This window comes from Galleria mellonella, unplaced genomic scaffold (assembly GCF_026898425.1).
Source record: "Galleria mellonella isolate WM207_F2 unplaced genomic scaffold, CSIRO_AGI_GalMel_v1 utg87, whole genome shotgun sequence".
Taxonomy (NCBI): Eukaryota; Metazoa; Arthropoda; class Insecta; order Lepidoptera; family Pyralidae; genus Galleria; species Galleria mellonella.
The window spans coordinates 4,285,843-4,313,371 of record NW_026442166.1 but is presented as its reverse complement, the minus strand read 5'-3'; the positions used below and the strand labels follow the sequence as shown (position 1 = coordinate 4,313,371).

Sequence of the window (27,529 nt, the reverse complement as noted above, 5' to 3'; positions counted from 1 at the left end):
TTAATATTTGCAAAGCTATCTTATTTGCTTTCAAACTTTTTAACAAGTAACATGACTTCCCCATCTTGTAGCACAAGGCAATTTTAGTGTTTGTGTAGAATCTTCACCCTGCCTTGATTTTATCAACAAGGAACTTAATCGTTGACTCCTTTTAACAGTTTTTATTATATTTATGGCTTGCATAATAAACACAGTTACTTCTTGTATCTTTACAATATCTTGGCACAACAAGTTAAGGATATGTGCACAGCAACCGAGAGGAACAACATGTGGATATTTGAGTTTTGTTAATTCGAATGCCTTTTGTATATTTCTAGCGTTATCGCCAATAATTACAAGAAACTTATTTGCTCCATACACTTTCATTACTTTTTCAACTTTTGGCTAAGCCACTAGTGTGAAAATTCAAACTTTTAACGTATGCAGGTTGAGGTTTTGATATAAAAAATTATTCCTTCATTATATATTGTATAACTACAAGCATTTAGTTCCTCATTTAACTCAAAACGCATTTCTCTATATATTTTATCTAAGTATTTTGTCGCTAAAGCTTTACGTGAAGGTATTTTAAATTTTGGTTGCAATTTTTCGAAAAATTGTATCCATAAAGGATGTTGCACCATCGATAATGGCGTCCCTGTTACAAATATAGCTCTCGCTAATTCTGTTTTTATATGATCATCGGTGTCTTGAAACTCAGCATTTATTGTAGTGTTAGCAGACGACGAGGGGCTTATAAAAGAATCATTTGTCTCTATCTCTGACAGTCCAGACATTTTGGTTTTGGACGAGCTATCTTTTATAAGTTTCATAGAGTCTTTTAATGTTTCTGGAGATTTTGGACAAGTGATAAGATGTTGAAACATTTTGGCAGCATTACTGAATTTGTAGACCTTATTACAAAGCTTGCAAGAAACAGACTTGTTTGGTAAAGTACGGTAGTGCTCCCATATGCGTAAATCTTTAGGTCTCCCCATTGAACCTAAAAAAATGAACGATGATTAGTTGGTCTGACGAAAATTCAACAATAGAGTGCCTATTTTTTTACAATGATTATTTCTTGTTATTTACAATAAATTTATTAAAAAAATAATAAAATAAATACAAAAAACCTTTGTAAAATTACATCTCCTCGGAGGATTAAACGCAGACGCTAGTTTATTATCGTATTGTTCTGTATTTTTCTCAGCAACTTCTTTAATTCGATTAGGTAAAATTATGTTAAAAATAAATATCTAGTACACATCTTAGGCTATCCACCATTATTATCCAATGACGACTCTCAGCTAACTATGCACTATCATCCAAAATAAACGTGTATGGAAAATTTTATCCCAGTCGGTTGAGGATTGAGGATAATTGCATCAACATACGAACATACCTACATATTTTATTTACATAACGCAAAAATAAATAAAAGCTTGTAAAATACATCTAATTTTAAGTTAAAATTGTTAAGTGATCATGATATAATTGTATCATTCAAAAATCCACTTACCTTTAATTATTTCTTGTTAAGTATAAATATTATTTCAAATCTGCTCCCTTAATATGTTTTTTACTGCTTTTCCTACCTAACACGTTACCAGGAAGTCAGACCAGAGTCAGAGTAATAGTGAACACGTTTGACAGTGATTGTCGTCGCCTCAGATTCCGCGTCGACGAATAGGGGAAGCCCCAGTCATAATGTATTGCATGTGGCGGTCTTACTTCAAATCCATAAACAAAGAGATAATTACAGAACTCGATACTAGATGGCGCTGTTTTTGTTTGAAGAAAGTTTATAAAATACATAGAATTTCATCAATGACTTCCACAAAGAACAACATTTCTGTTTTTTCTAAGTCCGTATCTCTTCCGTATATTTCATAAGATATAAGCTTGGGCTACATTGTTATGCAACGTGATTTTGTCGCTGTCTTGCTAGCAGCTTGACAGATATACGATTTAAATCGTACTCATACTATTATTTGTCTATTTTTTAATGTACGATCGTAAAGATTATGATCGTAATTCGCACAAAAACATACGACTTTTTGGTTACCTGGCAACATTTTTATTATGAAACGAACATGCTCACATCATCAGTCACATGCAACAATTTATTGGGGATTTCCCCTTCACATCTGGCAGTCCTGCTTGCTAGAATATAAAGTCAGCCACAGTTACTGACGATCGATATTTAAAGGGTATTGTTTTTGTGCTAAATATTTCATAAAAACGTTATTTAATACTTTGTGGATTATTAATTTAGTTGATAATCACTGGAAGTAAAATGGATGCTAATTTGAGAGATCAAGATCTTCGTATAAAACAGTTAATAAAAGAAAATCTACGTAAGTACTCTTTTTATACCTAGGTAGGTAAGGTATAATAAACACAAAAGGTACTTAGATCGCGTGTGTTCGAAGCATTTATTCTAATAAATTTAATTTAAAATTTTGTCTGCCAAGCCGTAGCCAAAGCCGATCTCCAAATATATTTGGCGATAGTGAGACCCAGTGTCCAGATGATTTACCCAGCGTCGTCGCAACAAAGAAAAAAAACGAGGATAAAGTAAAAGAAAATTTACTGAAAGAAGAAACAAACTGTTCTAAATGCTTAATTTATGGAGAAGAGGATAAAAGAAATGAGTATTTCGGACTGTTAGTGGCTCAAGAATTTAAATATATACGGCCATGTGTGCGAACGAGGTGTTATGAAGAAATTTTAAAGTATCTACGGGAAGCAAAAGGCCAACATGTTGATCAACTGCAACATGAAAACACTGAAAATTAATTACTTTCATTTTATTATATATAGATTTTTAAAATTTCCTGAAATATTATTAGTTAACGTTTTATTTAATATTGTAGAATTGATCAATACAATTTATAAAAATAATTTATTGGTATTACTTACATATTTTCAAAAAAATACGTAAAAACCTATTTTTTTGGGTGATTATGGGAGTTTATGGGTGTTTATTGGGTTTTTACCAAAGCACCGGGTTTAAACCCGGTGCTTTGCCCATCTGTAACTAGGTGTCATGTCGTATAGGGAGGGCAAGGATATGGCCTGGGATAGAGCTGGCTGGAGGAAGATGCATGAGTTAGTTGCACCGACAAGAGGAAACTCTTAAATGAAAAAAAGAAACAAAGTGTGCACACAGAAATTGAATAAAATAAATTAAAAAAATATGGTAAGCTTAAAAATTTAAATAAAGATCAAATATTACAAAGAAAAAAGAAAAAAAAAACACATGTAAGTAGGTTACATGCAAATGAAGAGTTTAGGAAGGTGTGGTAATGTAATAAATCGAGAGAAATATTCTTGAAGGAGAATGTAGCAGTATTTTTGTATGTGTGATCTCCCATGATCAAAATTGTGTGAAAATTTATATTAATTTATACATTTATCGTGTATGTTGATAATAGTCTAATTATATATCACTGGTAGAGAACACCATTAGGTGTTAAGACTTTTTTTTTATACAACTTAGAATAGCAAACAAGCTGACGGCCCACCTGATGGAAAGCGGTAACCGTCGCCTATAGACATGAGCAGTACCATGGATATAATAGAGTATACTGTTTCGCCCATGATATCCCCCATGAGTTGCCATTCCTGAGGACTCAGGTGTTATTCCTCTGTAGCCAGTAAATTCACGCCATATCCCACCCGTCAAACTGAAACGCAGCCATACAAACTAAACTGCTTCACGGTTGAAACACGAATGGGACAGAGGTACCCAAGCAATCGACTTTTGTACAATGTCTCCCTCTGGTAAATATTTAATGACAGTGTCCAATTCATAATATAAACAGACCAATAAACCAATATGTCTTAGGATTAACACGATTACACTTATCTATTTTATAACATAAAACATTTTAGCTCGTTATAAAACATATTTGCTTTAAGTTATAAGCGGCAGCGATAAGTCGTTTCGTATTTGGTAATAGTTAAAATTTAATAATTTATTTATTTATTTAACTCTTTATTACACTAGGAACATAAAAATATGACATATAAACAATTCAAGTAAATATAGTAGCATAAAGTACAAACTTAAATTTATATACATCTAATATATAAAATTCTCGTGTCACGGTGTTTGTTACAAAACTCCTCCGAAACAGCTTTACCGATTTTCATAAAATTTTGTGTGCATATTCGGTAGGTCTGAGAATCGGCCAACATCTATTTTTCATACCCCTCAATATTAAGAGTGACCCTCCCCAAAAAAATTTGTATTATTTTTTTGACAAATTTTTCCATTTTTATTTTATTATGATTTACCATTGAAAAATACATACAACCTCAAATTTTCACCGTTTTACGATCAACGCCTGTTCGTTAATCGCTATTTTTATATTCCGCAATAGGGTTGCAAGATGGCAGTCGAATATAATAATTGTAGTATGATAAATTTCCATGTATAGTTCTCGAAATAATGTATATGGTAAAACAACGTTTGCCGAGTCGGCTAGTAAAGATATAAAAGACAGTGTCGTTGCTAAGGCAATCTCTTACAGATAACCTTTTCATTTATTTTATTTATTCTTTATTGTACACAGAAAAAATTACAACATATTATATATATAAAATAAAGATGTACAACAGGCGAGCTTAACTCTGTAAGAGTTCTCTTCCAGCAAACCCTGAGTGGAAAGGAGCATTAATTATTAGCGGGCAGTACCTTTTGTTAAAGGAGAATAAATAAAAGTGGACAGGTGGCGCTAGAATGAATAATTGATTTTTATAATATTTTTTCTTTAATCTTATAAATATAAAATAATTAATATACATATAAATATAATATTAGTTTTTTTTTTTTTTCATTTAAGAGTTTCCTCTTGTCGGTGCAACTAATTCATGCATCTTCCTCCAGCCAGCTCGATCCCAGGCCATATCCTTGATCTCCCTATACGACATGACACCTAGTGTTTCTTCTATCTGTCCCATGTAGTTATTCCTCGGTCAGTTTCTACGTAATATGAATTTAATGACAATAATCGAGATATAAACATCATTTATCAATGAGTTAGATACATTTTCTATTTGAATAAATAAGCGAAATAAGATCGTAATCACTTTGTGTGATGCCGATGTTTTCCTTGTATTTGAGTGTCTTTTCGTCCGATGTATAATATTTATATACCTTACTATGGTATGCAGGTTTTAGTGGATGTAAAGTCCAAAGGCACTTAGTAATATTGATTATTTATTATTTTAAACTATATATATATATAAAGTGACAACGTGTTATACGTGCTGAGTGGCGGGAGGGAGAGCGCTCGAACGAACGAGTCAGTGTGAATGTACTTACATTTATTGATACTTGATAATTGTTTGAGCATTGTTTTTTTTTTCTTTTTTTATTATTCTATGATCATAATAATGTCTAAATTAAATTTGTATCCTTATTTAAGGAATAAATTAGATTTGCACGCCTACAATTTTAAGGCAATTAAACAGATGCCAAAAAGTTTTGTCACATGGCCCTTATAATGTCAAATGTCTGTTTAAAGCAAATAAATATTTAAAAAAAAAATGATTACTAAACATTCGATATTATTTATTATTATATATTATACATATATATATGCATGTATAATGTACAACATATACACAAAATGTAGGTAATATGAGTATAATATATGTCATTTTTAAATTACCGTTTTAATTTAATATTCATTGCGTTGCACCGTCAATTATATTTTCTGTTATTCCTGTCTACTGTCGACTGGTAGATAACACCATATGGTGTTAAGTCCGCCATTTACACTTCCTAAGTGTATTAAAGTTTAATAAATAAATAAATAAAACAATATTAAAAAAAAAAAAGAAAAATATAATCATAATAATAATAATTTTTACCAGAGGGAGACTTTGTACAAAAGTCGTTTGCACCTCTGTCCCATTCGTGTTTCAACCGTGAAGCAGTTGTGATTGCATGGCTGTGTTTCGACTTGAAGGGTGGGATATGGCGTGAATTTACTGGGTACAGAGGAATAACACCTGAGTCCTCAGGGATGGCAACGCATGGGGGGTACCATGGGCGAAACAGTATACTCTGTTATATCCACGGTACTGCTCATGTCTATAGGCGACGGTTACCACTTTCCGTCAGGTGGACCGTCAGCTTGTTTGCCATTCTAAGTTGTATAAAAAAAATCCCTAAGACTATCCGCTTTCGCTGCCCACTTGTTCCAAAACAAACAACCTCCCCATCATACATCAATGGAAATTAAAAAAATCATAAATTAATGAATTCCATGGGCACATTGACAAGGCCATTCATTAAACTCCGTACAAAAAACGGCGGCCCCATTCAATTGAGATAACAAAATAAACTTTTTTAATTGGCTCACATTGTTAATCTTATTTGATGGTTGATCTAACTCCATTGGTTCCATGATCAATTGGTACATTAATTTTAATAATAGAAAATGTATGACTCAATGTACATTATAAAGTTGGCCCTAGACAATGTGTACCGATAGAACAATAATAGTGATTTACATATCAATATGGCGTGTGGTCTCGGCATAGAATAGGCCACCCCCTTCCTTTCCCGTGGGTGTCGTAAGAGCTAACTAAGGGAGGGCGAGGGATGGGCAGCAGCATCCCTCTTAAAACATATCTAAAGCCTGACTGTGGTTGCCAATCCGCCTGCCAAGCGTGGCAACTAGTCGCAAAACCCCACTTATGGGGAAGGACAGTCAACGGCTGGAATAATATAATAAAAACTTTTCAAGGTACCATTGTATCACTTATTTGCTGTTTTTTAAAATAAAACAATCAACATAAATATTTCAAAGCAACATGGGTCGAGAAAGGATGTAAAATTTTGTAGCTCCCAAGCTAACTTCATAGTCAAAATCACCATGTTAATGTAAGAGGCTCTAAATTCTTTATGACCCTTAAAATGATGTATCTATGGGGAAAATATTCAGTTTTCTTACAAAATGTATTTTTTTAATGGATGATAATGGAATGGTTACTTCGCCTGCTCTAACGGTACACGCTGGCGGATCACCAGTGATTGATGATAGGGAGAATAAAAAGACAAGTCAGTTAATCCATCATGATTATTACATCTAGAATTCAGCACGATGGTTTCCAGGGGGAACCACGTGGAGGTCGACCTTATAATGTTAGCAATGGAACTGGTAGTCCACATTTTTTTATGCAACTTTGAATGTCTAACAAGCGGCAACTTGTGCCGTCAGACCCACCTGATGGAAAGTGGTAACCGTCGCCTATAGACATGAGCAGTACCATGGACATAACAGAGTATACTGTTTCGTCCATGATCTCCCATGCGTTGCCATTCCAGAGGACTCAGGTGTTATTCCTCTGTAACCTGTAAATTCACGCCAATCTGTGGGAAGACCTATGTTCAGCAGTGAAGCAATCATGGTGACAGAGAAACAATGACGACAATGTCATTACCTTTACCAATATATACTAAGACATTTGACTTACATTTCATTTATATACTCCTAAATGAAAATATGGTAACATAAAAAAATGCGACAACAAAAATTCATAAAAAAAAGGACATATGTCATTAAAAAACCACAAATTTACATTAAATATATGGACATTTAATGATCCATTAAAAAATTAAAACCCTCACGGTAATCCGTTTAAAATTAAACACCTTTTAAATCACATTAACACAGAAAATGTATTGTAAAGTTCGTTGTTCACGTCCGACCAGAAATATTTCACATTACTATCGCGATACGGTTAAAAATCGCATGGCAAAATATGGTGTTAAATCAAAAAGCACCAATCACACTTTCGACGCTCACGTTATTGGGTTTAAAGTTGAAAATCGCACGGCATTGTTTATTAAGATAATAACTTCCTTAACGCAGCACATACTAAATCCTTTAACGTTGAATTACGATGGACTTTATGGTTGGGAGTATAATATGGTATTTTAAGGACATTGTTGTCGTTAATTGCTTTTAACGTGTTAAATTTTTTAACATGCAGTAGTTAACAGTGCAACATTTATACTCAATACAGTTACTACGATTATGGGACGAAGTTAAACTGAATTAGTATTCTGCTAATGACAAGGTAATTTTTTTTAATATAAATTTTAATACTAATCTGTCGCAGTTTAAAATATAGTTAAATTTGTTTAGTTTAATCTGACTCAGGTGTTATTCCTCTGTACCCTGTAAATTCACGCCATATCTCACCCTTCAAACCGAAACACAGCCATGCAAACACAACTGCTTCACGGTAGAAAAACGAATGGGACAGAGGTACCCAAACAATCGACTTTTGTACAAAAAATTGTGTTTAAAAATAACAGATATATTTATTTAATTTTACTTCATTTATTTATTTATTTATAGTCGTAGTCTATAATTCTTAACCCATATAAATATTGTTGAATAATAATAAAAAAAATGTCATATACAGGTTGTGCCGCACGACTATCCTCGCACAATGTTACACTGTGATTAATATTTCTGTCTACTTTCAGATTTATGTGTAAATAAAAGATGTCGTGCGTACTGTGCGTATTCACACTAAATGTACAGTCAGCAAAAAAAGACATTTTGAGTAAAAAAAAAAGTTATTTAGATTAAAAAGTTATAAGAGAGTTTGTGTTAAATAATGTTAATAAATATTCCACAACCACAATAATTACCTGTTTTTCAAATCAGAATAAAAGGATTAAAAAAAAAATTAAAAATTTACCGCCAAATTTATTTTTTTCGTTTGCCTAATGTTTATTTTAATAGATACAAATGGAACGGTAACCCCGTCTGCGCGATCGGTTTACGCTGGCAGGACACCAGTGAGGGATGATGAGGATTTTTTATATAACTTAGTATGGCAAACAAGCTGACGGTCCACCTGATGGAAAGTGGTAACCTTCAAACCGACCCTTCAAACCGAAACACAGCTATGCGAACACAACTGCTTCACGGTAGAAACTCGAATGAGGCAGAGGTGCCCAAGAAAATGACTTTTGTACAAAGTCTCCGTCTGGAGGAATATACGGATGAAGGCAGGACATGACGAATTCACAAGGTCTTTTTTGTTTTTTTTTTTTCAATATTTGCAATTTATTTAGAATACACTCTGTTTGTACCACAGAGCCCACTTTTATACCATTTTTTGGACTATAAAGTTAACAAATAAATTAATAAATAATGTACACAAAAAAATAATGGTATAAAAGAAAAGAAACTGGCCACCCACCTGATGGAAAATGAAAGACACTGTCTATAGCCATGAACTATGGAGATTTTAAAACACTCTGTGACGCCTTCGACAACCCTCATGAGTCGGAGAGAAAGTGATTGTTAGAGACGACAACATTTCTAGCAATATGCTACATCAAGTTGATGATTTTTTCTGGGAAGCATCGTGGTCAATTCTTCTTTAATCATCACAATGACCTAATTAACTTGCTTTCATCTCTCACTTGTGCCAACGTATACTGGTAGCTCAGATGGAGTTACCATTACATTTTAACTCATTAAACGACTCCTCATGTGTTAATTCATGAAAAGTAAAACTTTAAAAGAACCAAAATCATTGATATAGCCGATATATATAAGCAAGCTGAAACGACAGTGGACTGGTCACATAGCTCGATGAACCGACAATCGATGCAGAGGAAATATCCTCGATTAACGATCCTGTACGGGGAAAAACAATATAAGACAATCTCGAACTAGATGTGGTGACGACCTCAAATGCATTGCAAGGAGTCAATGGACGCAAGTGGCTCAGGACCGTTCCTTATGGTAGTCTATGGTGGAGGTCTAAGTTTATCAATGGAAACATAATAGCTGAGATAATGATGATGAAAATTTTATATTTCTGTACCTTGTAATTTCACTGGCATATCTCATACATCCCATGTTAATTCTATCGTTCTTCTTTATAGAGCAAACAATTACACCATGAAACTGTTATAATACCCCAAATATCTTGATACAGTGATATCTCTTAATAAACCGCCAGTAATTAGCATTAAACACGTGTAAAACCGTATACATTATGTTGGAATAGCGTCTTTGAGTTTCGCCATTCGTGCCGGGAACAATGTACCCACAAATATACAAAGAACACGCGATCTGAACATAAGCGATTGGATTCTTAGACCGCCATTTCTGCTTTTGTATAGCGCGGATTGCTTTTTAAATAAACGAACTAGAATGTTATGATCTGTTATTTGGAGGGTCCTGTTTAGTGTTGGACATATTGGGGTCGAAATTTAAAAGCAGAGTAAACTAGAGGCCAGTTTTTTAAACTTGAATAGTAGGCTAACAGTATATTTAATAAGACATTTGATAGCCAATCTTGCGATCTTAACTTGAAAATTTTCTAATATGAAAATTATGAGCTACACTACTTAATAATTTTACTGCTAGACTTCACCCTTTAAAATGATGCAAGCACTGGTATTTGGTGGTAGAAATAGAATTAAGATATAGGTATTCACTCAGATGATTTCAGTCTTAGAGCATACGTCATGTGTAGTGATTGTTGATTATGAACAGCTATCCAGAGAATAACTGCACTAATCCCGACATAGCGTAGAAGATGCAGATTCAAAATGAGCCTACATCTAAATTTAGTAGTTTTACTGAAATTCGGGAAAAAATATTGGCAGCAACAGGATATCAGCTACTTGCTAAACGAACTAACAATCCACTCCTTTAACCTCTAACTCCCAAATCCCTCTACATAAAGAGATTTGACCAATAAAAATGCAAATAAATCCGATACACCAATAACAGCAAAACGCAAACACCATTTTGGTTTCGTGCAAGCCACCGTTTAAATATATTTTTATCGAGCAAGCTTTTCGATGCGAACCTATATTGCATATTGTCTTTTTCCTCGTAAATCGTTTATTCGTTTCGTGTTTTGGCGAGTTCGTTCCACTTTCGTATTTAGTAGTTTGTGAAAATATAAACTTTTATGATCTTTCATCCGACGTAGAAAAAAAAAGGTATGTTAAACACAAATTTCTCTCTTTTTATTTAAGACTTTCCTCTTGTCAGCTAACTCTATCCCATGCCATAACTTTGGCCTCCCTATACGACATAACAACTAGCGTTTCTTTTATCTGTCCCATGTAGTTATTCCTCTTTTTCTTTTGCCTTATTTATTTCCTTCTACTATGCTCTTTAAAATTCGTCATTTTATTTATTTTTATTTATTTAATAAGGTTCACATACAACTTTTACATTTTACATGCAACTTAATAACACAAAAAATAATTTTGCCTAATGTAAAAATCTTTTATACGCGAACACCACATGCACTATTATAATATTTAATAAATCATTAACAATAACAATAAAATTATCTGAATAATAAGTAAATTATGAACTTATGTCTAAGATTTTCCGCAATAAGCTATATCTGCTGTTGGTGGGTCCAAAATTGATGTCAATTTGATCGCTGTGAGCATTCAGAATCCTACACAATCTGGGTACAGGCGAGTTGGCTCCTAACACTGTTCTTCTTAACGGAGGACATAAAGGTGTTATCTGTTTCCGAGGTATTCTAGAGGGAACACGAAAGTTAAACAATTGAAGCATTTGTGGACAATCTATTATATGCGTCAGTATTTTAAAACCAAAAGAAATGTCAATAAAATCTCTGCGTTTTTCTAATGAGATGATATGAAAATGCTTCAGCTTGTCAATGTAAGAGGAGTTTTTTATTCCTTTATTATTTAGATACGAGAGGTGCCACAAAAATCTCTTTTGAATACGTTCAATACGTAAAACATGTGTACAATAATGTGGACGCCAGACTACACTACAGTACTCCAGTATACTGCGGACAAGACTATTATATAAAATAATTTTGGTTCGACTATTACGAAAATCTTTAGTGTTTCTTATAATAAATCCTAACATCATGCTAGCTTTTTTAACTACATTATCTATATGAGGCACGAAAGTTAATTTTGTATCAAAGGTCACTCCTAAGTCTTTTATGGTGTTCCTAGATTCAATTATTTCATTTTGAATATGGTAGCTGTAATCAATAATGTGCAATTTTCTAGAGAATTTCATATTAAAACACTTTTTAGTGTTTAAATTCATGCCATTTTGGAGACACCATTTACGAGTATGTAGTCTACTTAAGTCGTCTTGAAGCTTTAATGCGTCCTCAATAGTTGTAATCAACCTAGCAAACTTCAAGTCGTCTGCGAATATGTATAACTCAGAAAACTGGAAACAGTTTATGATGTCGTTAATAAATATATTAAAAAGGATCGGCCCCAAATGAGATCCTTGGGGAATACCTGAGACCACCGAGTGGAAAGAAGAACGGTATCCATTCAAAACTACATAAAACGAACGATTGGATAAATAAGACCTTAGCCAGGAGAGCAAAGCACCCGTTACACCATACGCAGAAAGCTTATATAGTAATATTCTATGTGGAACTCTATCAAAAGCCTTGCAGAAATCGGTGTAAATAACGTCGTATTGCTTACCAGCGTCAATTGCATTCACGACTGATTCAGTAAATGTACTGAGATTAGTACACGTGGATCTTGCACTTACAAATCCGTGCTGACAGTCCGACAGATAAAGACGAAAATGATATTGAATATGGGGACAAATTAAAGACTCAAAAATTTTAGGAAAAGCTGAAAGCATTGAGATTGGTCTATAATTATCTATGAAACTGTCAGAATCAGACTTATGAATAGGGACAACCTTTGCAACTTTCCAAGCTGATGGGAAAACTCCAGTTTTAAGAGAAGTATTAAAAATAATAAAAAGCGGCAAAACTAATTCTAAAGCACATGCTGATATAAATATCGGAGAGATCCCATCGGGTCCTGCTCCCTTGTTCTTATCTATTGTCTTTAGTCGATTTAACAATGCATCGTATTTAATTACTGGGGCGAATAAACACTGGCTATTATTTTCCAAAAAGTCAATAAAATCGGAATGATAATTGGTATGGCTATCATCAATGTTGAATGAAGAAAAAAAATATTTCGCAAACATTTCACAAATCTCGGTTTGGTCCGATGTAGTAGTGCTGCCATTAGTCATAGAAGTGGGGTAAGTGCTAGAACCACCCCGCTTCGTTTTTACATGTGACCAAAATATCTTAGGATTCACTTTAATTTCTTTTTCAATCCGCTTTAAGTAATTATTATGTAACTCTTTTGAAATATTTTTACAGCGAGTACTAATCAACTCCAATTCCAGTTTGTCCATTGGATTTCCATATTTTTTGTATCTTAACCTTAGTTTATTCTTTTCCCTTAAATATCTTATCAACGTGCGATTAAACCACGGTGGAAATTTTATGTGTTTTAATTTTTGAAGTGGTACAAATTTTCGTATACAGGAATTTAAAATTTGATAGAGTAACTCAACCATATCATCCACGCCCCGAAGTCCATTGAATAACTCCCTCCAGTTCACATCTCGCAATGTTCCTTTTATTTCTTCGTAATTAGCATTGTAGAAGTTATATTTGGTTTGTGAATAATTGTATGGGAGATTAGTTTGTTCATGTAGGGAAATAATGATGTCCAATGGTGGGTGGAGTTGATCAATTTTACTCAATGCACCAACAGATTCCCCAACCTCGCAAACAGATACATTGCTCAAAACGAGGTCTAAAATTCGGCTACTAGCATTGTGTACCAGATTAAATTGATTTAGTTTATTACAATATATAAAATCAATAAGTATTTGATTGATTGCGGTCAAATTGCCATCGTGCGCTGAATTTCGCACCAGTGACCAATCTATACCTCCCTGATTAAAGTCACCTATAATACATACATATGCATCAGTTTCCTCAAATATAGCATTACAATTGTCTATAAAATTATCTAGCTCTGATTTGCAAACAGGCGGTGGAAAATAGACAGAGCAAATAGCTAATTGATGAGAACAACGCGAGATACGAACATCCAAAATAACCCACAAATCCTCGGATTTACTTTCCCATTTAAAAATTCGTTTTGATTTAATAGACTTTAAAACAGCTATAAGTACACCGCCGCCCTCCTTATTATGGCGATAACCTGAAGATTCTCTATCTCTTCTATAAACCACATACCTGTCATCAAACAGTTCACCACTCATTACAGAACCATTTAACCAAGTTTCAGTTAAAACTACGACATCGTAATTATTAATTAAAATGTTTCGATAAAATACTTGAGTTTTTGTGCGTAAACCTCGGCAATTTTGATAATACACTTTTAAATTAATGAATGTAAATATAATTAAAACCACTACTTGACATAAAGAACCACAGGAAACTGAAATTCATTATACGATTTTAGCCACACAGTCCATATCTTTGATCAGCATGTAACCAGATTCTTCGTTTTTTCTTACAAATATTTTGCCATTACGCACCCAAACATATTTGTAAGAATTTTCTTTGCTTTAATCCGAGCTGCGGCATGTAACGCCTTGTTGGCAGGCGACAGATGTTCCACAATGTAAATTGGCGTAATGTTACCCGAAAATCCAAGAAGGGCACTATTCAGTCTAGCTTTTGCATTAGTCTTGTTGTATTTAATCGAAGACGCCAAAAAATTATCCCGAGTTCTAGGTGAAGATAATTGCAGTACCACTGATCGCGGACGAGAACTTGAAGGGTTCACTTTAGATACACGAGTACAATGGGCAATATCAGTTTCTTCAATCTCGCAGCCTATTATTTTTCCTATCTGTTTAGCTATACTATATAAATTCTCATTTTTATGTTCAGGTATGCATTGAATTTCTAGATTACTGGCACGAGAATGCTGCTCCAAGTATATAATACGCGTATTCAGTTCTTTCACTGTATCTTTCATCTTCTCTTTTTCGCTTTTCAATTCTGTTATTTCTTTTTTCATGCTCTCATGTTCAACCACAAAATCTTCAAATTTTGCATTCATAAAAGTTACGGATCCTACAATCTCCCTTACTTCATTCCTTATAGTAGCCAATTCCGACTTTATCATTGAGGTCATATCTCCTTTAAGCTGTGCAACCATTTTCTCGAATTTGCTATCCAGAATATCCTGAACCGCAACACGCACGTCGTCCACTGTCAGTGGTGGACAGGCCGACGGAGGAGAGTTCAAAGCAGGTCTTTTATTACCTCTAGCAGTCGATATTTTTCGCACTGGTGTACTATCCTTTCTAGTCATCTTCAAACGACGGTTCTGACAAACTGGACATTTCCAAGATTGAAGAAGCTCAGAATCTGATATTACTTGTATAGATAAACATTCAAAGTGAAAATATTTATTACATTCACAACAATTAATGTACTTCTCGTCTTCTGGTCTATCCAGCGCACAACAGCCCCAAGTCCTAGGAGAAGTCATTATATTTATAATTTATATATGTATAAACGAATATATGTAAGAACTATGCGTTACCAGATAATGTGGGTATTATTTTATATCACTTCCACAATTAATGATTCTTATTTATGGGTATTTTTAACTGCATACCTGGCAACACAAAATAAAATTTCTGTCTGATGTTGATGCAAAAAAAATTAATTTCAATGTGGGTAGAAAACAAAAAATCCTGCGAATCCGCCACTTCAATGAAATCCATACAAAGAGTACAATACTTGCGATTGATTTATATTCCACAGATCGATGAGGTTCCCTGAGATAACAACTCACTGCAGACCGAGGTAGCCACACATCAAATTGTTCAATATTATAGCTATTTTAAAATGCTTGTGTATTACTTTTATTAAAATAAAGAGCACGACGCGACTACACTGTCATGTCGTATATGGTAGTCCAGAATTTTGCCTCTTCTATTCTCTTATGTTTTTATTGTTGTTCTTTTCTCATTGATCCTTTTCAAGACATATGCGCAGCTAAATTATATATTAATCACCCAACTACTAGTACCAGAGGGAGACTTTGTACAAAAGTCGATTGCTTGGGTACCTCTATCACATTCGTGTTTCAACCGTGAAGCAGTTGTGTTTGTATGGCTGTGTTTCGGTTTGAAGGGTGGGATATGGCGTGAATTTACTGGGTACAGAGGAATAACACCTGAGTCCTCAGGAATGGCAACGCATTTGGGGTATCACGGGCGAAACAGTGTACTCTGTTATGTCCATGGTACTGCTCATGTCTATAGGCGACGGTTACTACTTTCCATCAGGTGGGCCGTCAGCTTGTTTGTCATTCTAAGTTGTATAAAAAAAAAATACTAATTTAACCTAATACATATTTTGTAAATGTGCATCAAATCAATAAAGAGCATAGGGTAAGAGCTGGGACGATCTTAAAGCGAGGTTTAGGAATAAAGTGCATTGAACACGACCGAGGGTTAGAAAGGATGAAGAGCTGTGTTTTGTCTGCTTGAACGCTTATGTATTCTTGAGTAGTGTACGAATACGTATGCAGTATCTGAGAGGGGGATAAACAAGCGTGTTCACCTGATAGTATGAAATAAAAAAAGGTATGAATTGTTTTTATTATAATAGTTTTTAAAGCATTTACTATATTCTTTATTGCACTAAGACATACAATAATAATAATAGTTAGAAATAATGTAAGCAATAGTGAACTTATTACTAAAAGAGATGTCTACCAGTCGATTTAACACAGTGGCCTAGGAAGTAGTGAAAGGGCAGCAGTAGGGTAAAATAGAAATCTAAACAACAATAATAATCATTTAAACAATTTTGATTAATATTTAAACAATTTATGTTTAACAGTTTAATATTCATGAATATGAACATTTAGGACGTATACACTGAACATAAGACTTTTAGTTCTCGCTTGCGTATTATGCTATTTGTTGGATTAGTGTGACCACACCTTAAGAGAGGTTGTCCGGAACTTGGCCCAACGAGTAGCAAACGACTTGATGGATTTTTATAAATGGGAAGTCGTTATGTTCGCCCTAATTATGGGAATGTTCGCCATATGACGACAATATAAAACACGTGGACAGAGATGGTAGGTGCTTATCATTCTTTAGATTTAGAATTACCGACTTACAAAAAAGGAGGTTCTCAATTTAGCTATATAGTCTTCTTTGTGTGGCGGTTAAGACGGCAATTTTTATTTTGAAAACAAACACTTTAAAAAATACAATAATTGCGATTGATTTTCTTTAAGAAAATATTTTTTTAGTTTGTCACATTTTAAGTCTGTTAGAAGTCTTATACACTAATACTCAACTCTCGGTTTTGCTTATCTCACAAGACGTTATAGTGTGACAATGTAAACAAAAATATTGCATCAACCTCCCACACTCCATTTATTGTTATATTTACCAAAAATACAAACCTTTCCACTGTATTAGCATTCTGTACACTTGCCTTTCATATAGGCCCTTTTCATCAGAACAATAGCCACCTTTTCTGTTGTCGGTACACGACTGCTGGCATAAAATATCAGCTACTAGATAAATCAAGCGCGTATCGTGCTTACGTGAGAGGCAAGGTTTTTTTTATGCAACTTAGAATGGCAAACAAGCTGACGGCCCACCTGATGGAAAGTGGCAACCGTCGCCTATAGACATGAGCAGTACCATGGACATAACAGAGTAAACTGTTTCGCCCATGATACCCCCCATGCGTTGCCATTCCTGAGGACTCAGGTGTTATTCCTCTGTACCCAGTAAATTCACGCCATATCCCACCCTTCAGACTGAAACACAGCCATGCAAACACAACTGTTTCACGGTAGAAACACGAATGGGACAGAGGTACCCAAGCAATCGACTTTTGTACAAAGTCTCCCTCTGGTGAAAGGTAAGGTCGGCAGAAAAGGTTGTTATCTTTTTTTATTATTATAATATGTATTATTGGTACAGTTGTATGAAATTTATTATATTTAAATGTTTTAATTGTTCTTTATAACTTACTAGCGTTTAACCGTGACTTCGTTCGCGTGACCTGGATATATTGCTGGGATAAAATTTAGCCTATATCCTACTCCATCTTATATTACTTCTTGCGGCCCGTCCCGGCTTCGCACGGGTGGACATTTTTGCAACATTTTAAAAAGCGGTCATTGTGACATAACGATAATAGTTGGACATATAGTCTCGCGAAGTTTTTTTGTAGTTATTGATATTTTCTTCAATATTGTAGAACATACTTTTGTTCTATCACCAATAGTTTCCGCAGCGCACGCGACGAAAGATATAGCATTTTTTACACCTTGAGTTACGTTACTAAAGTTTTAGTAGGGACCCCTAATCTTTTCTAGCAATAAATAGTCTATGTTACTCGGGGCGAATGTAGTTTCTTAATGGTGAAAGAATTTTTGAAATCGGCAAAGTAGTTTTTGAGTTTATTCATTACAAACATACACACAAAAATACAAATTTTTCCTCTTTATAATATTAGTGCAGATATGTGGTATGCCAGTACTCCCGTATAATATATTATATGTTTTTCATACCAGGTTATCATGTACCATAATTTCATAGTGAATGATTAAGCTGTTAAAGCACGAAGACGTAAGAAACAAACCGACTTTGACGTTTATATTATTAAGAACTATTATGAGAGTTCTCCGTGTGGTTCCGGCATATAATAGGCCACCCCTTCCTTTCCCGTGGGTGTCGTAAGAGACAACTAAGGGAGGGCGAGTATTGGGAAGTAGCGTCCCTCTTAAAACATCTCCAAAGCCTAACTGCAGTTGTCAATCCGTTTGGCAAGCATTTATTACATTTATTATATATATATATATATATATATATATAAACAACAGTAAAGTTATTCTAGATACATATACATTTATATGTATGTAATAAATATATATGCATTATGCTCTATAAAACAAGTGTTTTGTGAAATCACCTCCTTTTTTAAAGTTGGTTAAAAATAAAAGTCGATTAAAAATAGACATAATGTGTAATTTTTCATGCATCCATTTAAAATTAACCGCGTGAGCGAGCGCGAAGGACATCAACGGTGCAGTTAACAAGAATTTAACGGTCAAAACAATCCGACAAGGAATCAAAATGGAGTCTTTAATTTAGTACCAGCGGGCGGTATGTATACCCTTAATATATTACTACTCAGCGGGGGATCACACCCTTAAGTGTGTATGCGGGTATGAGCGGGTCGCTGTTTAATTTGATGGTTCCTTATGAAAATAAAATTTAATTAATGTTATGTCTTGTTGAGTAGAAAGATTAATGTTTTTTTCTGACTTGTTTGTAAATTGGCATCATAAACGACCGAGTACTCTAACTTTAAACGTATTCTAATGGTTAAAATTAAATTCAATTTATTTTACTTGAATGTAGGTAGTTTTAGATTTTTTTTTTGATACAATTTAGAATGGCAAACAAGCTGACGGTCCACCTGATGGAAAGTGGTAACCATCGCCTATAGACATGAGCAGTACCATGGACATAACAGAGTATACTGTTTCGCCCATGATACCCCCCCATGCGTTGCCATTCCTGAGGACTCAGGTGTTATTCCTCTGTACCCTGTAAATTAACGCCATATCCCACCCTTCAAACCGAAACACAGCCATGCAAACACAACTGCTTCACAGTAAAAACACGAATGGGACAGAGATACCCAAGCAATCGACTTTTGTATAAAGTCTCCCTCTGGTTTACATTTCCCATATACATTCTGCCTCTATATTCTAATTATATTGTTATTTGCATGGTTAGTATGTGTGCGACTGCCAACACCCGAAGATTGACTATTATTATTACCAGATTATTTACAATCCACTTACCAAACGTGGCAACTACTGGCAAAACCCCCCCAAGGGGGTTATGTTGAGCAGTCGACAGTTATAGGTTGATATGACGATGATATTCCATATCAGCCGTCAATCTCCGACTGCTATTCCGTCCACGCACGTTTCGCGACACGTGTTTCACCTTCAACGAGACATCTTCAGACAAATTAGTAGACCGCTTCTCGGAGCCTAGTGTTAACCGTTCGACACCCAAAGTACGTATGAATTATTAGCAGTGACTTCCGTAAAATAACATTTAGTTTAGTAAAATATTCTGTTCTTGGATTCTAATTCTTCTCAAATATCTCCTATGTACAAACATCGTCTAGTTCATCATCACCATCATCATATCAGCCGTTAAATATCCACTGTTGAATACAGACCTCCGGGGGAAAGGGATTGTTAATAATGGAGACTGAGAATCCCATTGCTAGCAATATACCCAACCAGGTCGACCTCCTCGCGATTTCCCCTGGAAACTATCATGGTTAATTCCTGATGAATTCATCATGATGAGCCAACTGGCCTGTTTTCATTCTCATCGATCACCCTTCACTGGTGCTCCGCCAGCGTATCCCATTAGCGCAGGCGGAGCTACCATATCATTTTCACTCATCAAAAAAAAAATACAGACTTCTCCAATACGAAGGATTTTATCAGTAAGCGTGGTAACTGCCTCGCTTGGAAGGCGGTTTAGTAACAGGCTTTGGCGATGTTTTAATAGGGACACTGTTTTTTTTAATACGTGATAATGGAATGGTAACCCCACCCGCGCTATCGGTATACACCGGCGGGGCACCAGTGAAGGATGATAGGTGAGGATGAAGCAGGTCAGTTAGCCCATCGTGACGAACTCAACAAGAATTGTTCACTATGGTTTCCAGGGGGAACCACGTTGAGGTCGACCTAATAGGGCATATTGCTAGCAATGTGACTGTCAACTGTCAAACTCCATTGCTAACAATCCCTTTCCTCTCAGAGGGACACTGCTGTCCATTCCCTTACAGTTATGTTCCCTTAGTCGCCCTTTACGACGCTCGTGGAAAAGAAAAAGGCGGCCATTTTATACCAGGACTACATAGAACGGCAAAGAATTTAATTATATTAATTTAATTCGATGTGTGATCAGGATTTTATATTTATGCCCGTTTAGATTGGTATAATTTTTTATTCGTGTCACGGAACCCTAAACCCGGCTTCCTTGACAGACCTTTAAATTACATGTAAATGCGTGTAGTCTTATTTCACGTGACTGTTGATTGTGAATGATTGTTTCAACGCAACGATTACGATCGTGCTGTCTGTCTGTTCGGGTTTAAATTTGTAATTGCCTATTTGTATCTACCCACATTTTATATTTTTTATTTATTTATTGCATACTACATGCATTTGCCCGTATATGAGCTCGATCTACTAAATTAGAATCCCACTATAACTATTACAAAGAAATGCGAAATCTTGTAAATAGTTCATTAAAAAGAGAAAAAAAAGCTTTTTTCAATTATTATATAAATAAAAATGTAAAAAATCCAAAAAATATGTGGACCTACTTAAAACGCAATTCATCTCTAGGAAATACAAGTGTGCCTGACTTACCTATTAACCTGAGAAACCCGGATGATATTAATGGCTATTTTTTGAATACGCCAGGAAGCTCAGTGCTTGATGTTAATACGTACCAATATTTCAGTAATAATAAGAATAGTGACGCTGTATTTAATCTGAAAGAAATTAGCGAAAGTGAGGTTTTAAAAATATTGAATGGCATTGAGACACAAGCAGCGGGTTTCGATAACATCACGGCGGGAATGCTACGTATGACTTTGCCAAATACCCTTCCGGTAATAACTACTATCATAAACACCTCGATAAAAACTAAAATTTTTCCTGATCAATGGAAATTAGCAAAGATTAGACCGTTACCGAAAGGCAAAACAATAGAGGATTACAAAGATTTACGCTCTATTAGTATTCTCCCGGTCATGTCAAAGATTATTGAAAGTGTAGTGCGTACGCAACTGACCAATTATTTAGAAAATGAAAAAATACTGCCAATTATACAATCGGGTTTTCGAAATGGGTGCGGAACAGACACAGCATTAGCGCATGTCACTGATGACATAATTACAGCAGCTGACGCGGGCTTGTGTACTGTTTTAGTATTATTGGACTTCACCAGGGCATTTGACTGTTTAAATACAGAGCTGTTACTGTTAAAAATGTCTTACTACGGTATTTCCACAGGTGCTTTGGAGTGGTTTGAGTCGTATCTGAAAAATCGTAAACAATATGTAATAATAGAGGGAGCGCATGGGGAAGATTTACAGTCAAAAATGAAACAAATCGACAGAGGGACGCCTCAAGGCTCTACCATCAGTCCGTTATTGTTCATATTGTACACTGCAGATTTGCACAAACAAGTGGAAAGCTGTAAGGTACATTTGTATGCTGATGACACACAGTTGTACTTCTCATTTTTTGCAAATGACACTGATAAGGCCATCGAACTAATTAACAAGGACCTTGATAAATTATTTAAGTGGGCGGCGTAACAATCTGATTTTGAATCCTAAGAAATCGCAATATATAGTGTTGGGTCCCAAGACACCAGTGTGACTTATCTGATAAAACACAATCCTAATATTGTGATAGATAGCCAACCAGTGGAAAGAGTGAGTATTGTGAGGACACACACACGGGCTCATGATGGATAGCGCTTTGCGGTACGAGGAACATGTAAACATGAAAATAAAAAATGCTTTTTATAAACTGAAAGTGCTTTATGGGTTGAGGGACTGCCTGTCAGAAAAAGTAAGGGTGACACTTGTAGAAACACTGGTTTTGTCACATTTCAACTACTGTGACACAGTGTATGGGCCTAGACGTGTACGCGAACCGCTCACTCCGTGCAACGGGTTCAAAACGCATGCGCACGTTTCTGCTACAATATTCCGAGGCGAACACGAATAACTCCTATTTTAAATAAAAAAGGAATATTGAAAATGGACCTAAGGAGACATCTACATCTTGCATGCCTGGTGTACAAAGTGATACAAAAAAAGAAACCAGAGTATCTATATAACAAACTCACCTGGATGAGAGATTTACATCCTCTTAATACACGTAGCAAGAGTGGCAGCGGGTTATCATATATACGAGTACATAGGAAGTCGGCAAACAGAGGAAGTTTTAAGTTCTCCGCGGCTAAAATTTGGAACGATCTGCCTCCGCCTCTCCACGAGGAAATGTCCCAGCTCTGTTTCAAATATAGACTAAAACGAGTACTGTTGGAGAAACAAAATAAAGGAGAACAAACTATCGGTAGTATCTGATCCTCAATATGATATTTTACTTATGTGTGTATGTATATGTGTATGTATGTGTGTGTGTGTATGTATATGTGTATGTATGTATGTATATGTGTGTGTGTATGTATGTGTGTGTATATATATATTAGTATTTTTTTTAACTAGTATCAAGAAATAATTCTTGTAAAAAGTAATGTACAGTGGTACCCTGCACTTTGGTTGTTTTGTAAGAGAGGGACTGGCTGAAAACCAGCGCTGTGCAGCTGTTCACACTGCGCTGGGACACTCACAGCATCCGCTGAGCCGGTTCCTTTTGCCGGGTGTGGGACACTTTTTGTATATGTCATTTATATTTTATATTGTAAGTTTACTGGCAATAAATGTTTCTATTCTATTCTATTCTATTCTATTACTTTTTGTGCGTATTTTAGGAGTAGATAATTATAGATCTGTATTAATATACCACTGAGATGACAAGCATACGGCCCACCTGATGATTAATAGTTACCATAGTTTACGAACGCCTGCAATACCAGGGTCATTACGCGTGTGTTGTAGGGACATGAAAGACCCTCATTATCCATTTTTTTGAAGAACTCCATGCTGTAGTCTCTTGGAAAAAAACTTAGGGAGCTCATTCCATAACCTCCTATTCGCATAGTGCCATCTCGTACCGGAACCACATGTCTATAATAACATAGTCTTCTATAGTCATATGGGGGAAAGGGATTGTTAGTAATGAGTTCTAACCGCCCATTGCTAACAATACACCCTATCAGGTCAACCTCCACGCGGTTCCACCTGGTAACCATCTTGGTTAATTCTTTTTGGATTCTTCACGATAGGCCAACTGACCTACCTTCATCCTCACTTATCACCCCTCACTAGTGTTCCACCAACGCATACTAATAGCGCAAGAGGGTTTTTTTTTGATGGATGAAAATGGTATAGTAACCCCGCCTGCGCTAACGGTACCTATTTATGCTTTAATTTCTTCTACCCAAAGATTGTCTGGAAGAGATTGCTTAGCAATAAGACCGCCTTTTGTACTACACTATACGTATTGAAAATTGTTTTAACAAATCATTTTATGTTGGTGCAATAAAGTGTTAAATAAAAAAAAAAAAATATACGCTGGCGGAGCACCAGTGAAGGGCGATAGATGAGAATGAAAACAGGCCAGTTAGCCCATCATGATGAATTCATCAAGAATTAACCATGATAGTTTCCAGGGGGAACCGCGAGGAGGTCGACCCGGTTTGGTATATTGCTAGCAATGAGATTCTCAGTCTCCATTACTAACAATCCCTTTCCCCCCGCGCAAGAGGGGTTACCATTCCATTTCCATCCTATAAAAAAAAATATAATCATCGAATAACAAGAAAGTGTATGTCTTATCTCATTAGTACAATATCTAAATAGTTCGTATTTAATCGTGTCGTACAATCCATGAAGCACACACACACGCACGCATCGGCTCGGATTGTGGCACGTTCGCTAATTCTACACTGCCTGTGGTTCTCAAACTGTTTGTATCTATATGTTATTATTGCAGCGTGTTTGTAGTTAAATATACAGAGATGGCGTATTAGATACGTGTAATATGCAAAGTTTTATACGTGTACAGGATTTGATATTTGTTTGTGTATATGTCATGTCATTTTATCGTTTAAAATAATAATTTAATATTATATTTAACAAAAAAAAAGTTATTTAAATTTAAAAACTGAATTATTGAACCTAAATTAAAACTAAATTAAACTGATAAAATGTCTATGACACCAATCTGTAAATATATACTTTCATATAAAAAAGGCTTTTCCATATTGGTTTATTACTGACGGAGATACGAAGTTATAAATGTTTGTTTAAAGGTAACAAAAAGAAAAAAAATCGAAACAATCGAATTAAGATTTTTAATTGACTTCAAATCGAGGTTTCTGTTAAAATGGGTTGAAAATAAAGATTAATACATCGTAATATTGTTATTCATTAGAAGAAATCTTCTTGTTAAATAAAAAATAAATAGTAATAGAAAAATCTAAGTTTTATTTGCAACTAGCTTTTATCCGCTACTTCGTTCGTGTGACCGACATACGTTTACTGACCGGAATAAAAATGGTCCATACCCTTTACCATCATACATAGAACATAAAATAAACAAATTTCATAGAGATTGGTTACAGTTAAACCGCTATAAAGTAACAAACAAACAAACTCACTTTAACATTTAAAATATTAATAAGGATGTATATTAAAACTAGCTATCGACCTTGGCTTTGCACGGGTGCAGTATTTAAGCAATAGTGACAGTTACCAATTTAAAATATTCCCAACCCCTCAAGTTGGGGCAAACATTACACATTTATAAAATTCCATCAAAATCTGTACAGTAGTTTCGGAAATTAGCATAAACGGACGCTGCGTTTTGGAATTTTTATATATTAAGAATATTTACCATACCACAACGGTGAAGAGCCTGTAATGACAACTGAACCAATTCAACGATCAATGAACTCCTAACTTACAGTTCTATAACTTCTTTGGCCAAAATCCTCTCAAACTTATATCACTTTTGTTAAGTAACTTAAATTAATTACCTACTTACTTAATTCTCACCTGCGACTCTGTACTTACCTACTTAGTCTAATTGTTATATTATACAATGAAGTTTAAATTGTAATTAGGTAACTTTGCCGATGTATAAAGTGCATTTGAAAAATCATTATCATCCTTAATTTTCCGTGGGTGTCTTAAGAAGCGACTTAGGAAACTTAATAGTCAAGGTATAGGCAGCAACTAATTCGCCTGCCAAACGTGGCAATTACTGGGAAAACCCTCCTTATGAGGAAGGCCTTATGAGGAGTTCAGCAGTAGACAGTTAATGGCTGATATGATGAACCAATGTTCATTTCGTTTTTATTTACACTTTTTTTTACAAAGAAAAAGAGTCTTCTTTTATGATAGAAAAGCGAACAGGTGACCGTCCATCTAAAAAAAGTGGTAACAGTCGTCTACAGGCATGAATAGCACTATAAACATTACAAAATACACCATGATGCCCATTGTATTCCTCGTGAGTTGTTACTCTTTATGACTATGATGTTATACCCTTTACTCAGTAATTTCACTGTCACCTTTATTACCAGTATTAAGAAAATAAAAAATCAACAATAAAGGAAAAAAAACAATTTTGCTGGTAATAGCCGCCTCAGCTGTACAGCTCCAGCGAGAAGTACCTATACAGCGCCGAATTTCAGGCGGCCCCTTAACTCCTGTACCTTTAGCATGCGTGCAGATCGCCAGTATCTATTTCTCGGATGGGAGACTCAACACGCTTAACAACAAATACATGACTTAAAAAGTATTCATTCGTTCATTAAAATAATAACAAGACCGCCATTTGTACCTTTATGTATAAATTTTAATCTGTGATTTAAGTTACTGTATTTCACTTGAATTGTTCAATTGACATTGTAAAATTTTTATGTTTCTTGTGCAATAAAGAGTTAAATAAAATGAAATAAATAATAATATGTCTGGTAACAATTTGTGTAAACGTTATTTTCACTTGTAAATTCGGCCGAAACCCTCGTTACGTCTCCAACTACTTCACAACACCACAATACGTAGAGTATATACGGTTAGAATAAGTTGACGCTCAGCACCGCAACTTGAGCAAAGTGCTTCTTTTGTACAACACTTATTATTGTGAGAACTTTGTCGTAACACGCCGGGATTTACTTATTCAGCTTGTGATGAGGGCGGAGTTACTTTTAAAGTTTTTTTTTTTTATGTCCAATTTCCTTTCTTTCGTGTTAGACATTTAAAAATGTATATTGTAATTGCACGAATCAGTTTTGTATTAAGCAGTAAAACGACAATTTTCGATTGATTTAAAAAAAATGAGATTTTCAATTCGATTGTATTTTCTTTATCTTTGTTACCTCATATCTCCGTTAGTTTTGAACTGATTTAGAAAATTCTTATTTCATCTGAAATGAGTGTAGATTGGTTTCATAGGAATTTTATCAAAATTGGTTTTGTAGTTTAGATTTTTAATCAAAATACGCCGTTTTGCCACGATTAAAGTCGATTTTTTTGTAGAACACAATTATCATTAATAAAACTGGCTGTTTTCGCAGCTTCCCTCACTTCATTTATTATATATTTATTCATTCTTTATTGTACAGACTAATAATAATAAAAAATATGGATGCGATAATCAACTGTATAAAGCGAGCTTAAATAAAGAGTTCTCTTCCAGCAAACTCAAAAGTGGAAAAAACAGAGGATATATATATATATATTTATATATATATATATATATATATATATATATATATATATATATATATAAGCTGAGTACAGACTTATTTTATGTATATTATTATTATGTAACGCTATTGATACAGATATAGTTTGTTCTTTTTATCTAAAGTTTTAACTGAATTTTTTTGAAATCTTTCAAGCTTCTATTAATGAATACTAGCAC

At 34.7% G+C, this 27,529-nt stretch overlaps 1 protein-coding gene across 6 annotated transcripts in view; it reads right to left on the bottom strand.

Moving 5' to 3' along the window:
- The window catches only part of LOC113510427 (protein madd-4), a 496,544-nt gene that overhangs the window by 209,817 nt on the left and 259,198 nt on the right, over nt 1-27,529 (bottom strand). The window lies entirely within an intron of this gene.